The sequence below is a fragment of the Elaeis guineensis genome, chromosome 1 (genome assembly GCF_000442705.2).
Source record: "Elaeis guineensis isolate ETL-2024a chromosome 1, EG11, whole genome shotgun sequence".
NCBI lineage: Eukaryota > Viridiplantae > Streptophyta > Magnoliopsida > Arecales > Arecaceae > Elaeis > Elaeis guineensis.
The window spans coordinates 112721939-112722472 of record NC_025993.2 but is presented as its reverse complement, the minus strand read 5'-3'; positions in this window follow the sequence as shown (position 1 = coordinate 112722472).

Below are 534 nucleotides of genomic sequence, written 5' to 3'. Positions count from 1 at the left end.
CTCACACGATATTAAATGTATTACAATGAAAATAATTTAAATAACTAAAAGTCAAAATTTAATTAACTAATAAATCTAACTGACAAATAAAATTCAGAAGTCTTACATCCGTTGAACCTCAAACAATAGTCCTATAAAATATAGTAATAAATTCAAATTTAAATTATGTTAATATTGTTAAATCTTACTTTTTAATCTCACTCTCAAAGTAATACTTGCATTCACAACTAAGTATCAGAATTTAAAAAAAAAAGAGAGTAATGAAATTGACAGTCTAGTAAGCAATCAACATTTCAATAAGATAATTCATGTGATAATATAAGATGCGATAGTTAAAATATAATTTATCATTAATCAGTATACAAATATAATAAATTTATTTTCAAAATATAAATTCAATAATGTTAGTATCTTTCAAATATTTATATACGTAGTCATATATCTAATTTCAAAACTAATCATATTCAATAATTTGACTCAAAATAAATTTTATTCAACTCATCAGTCTTTAACTATCATTATACTTATACACTA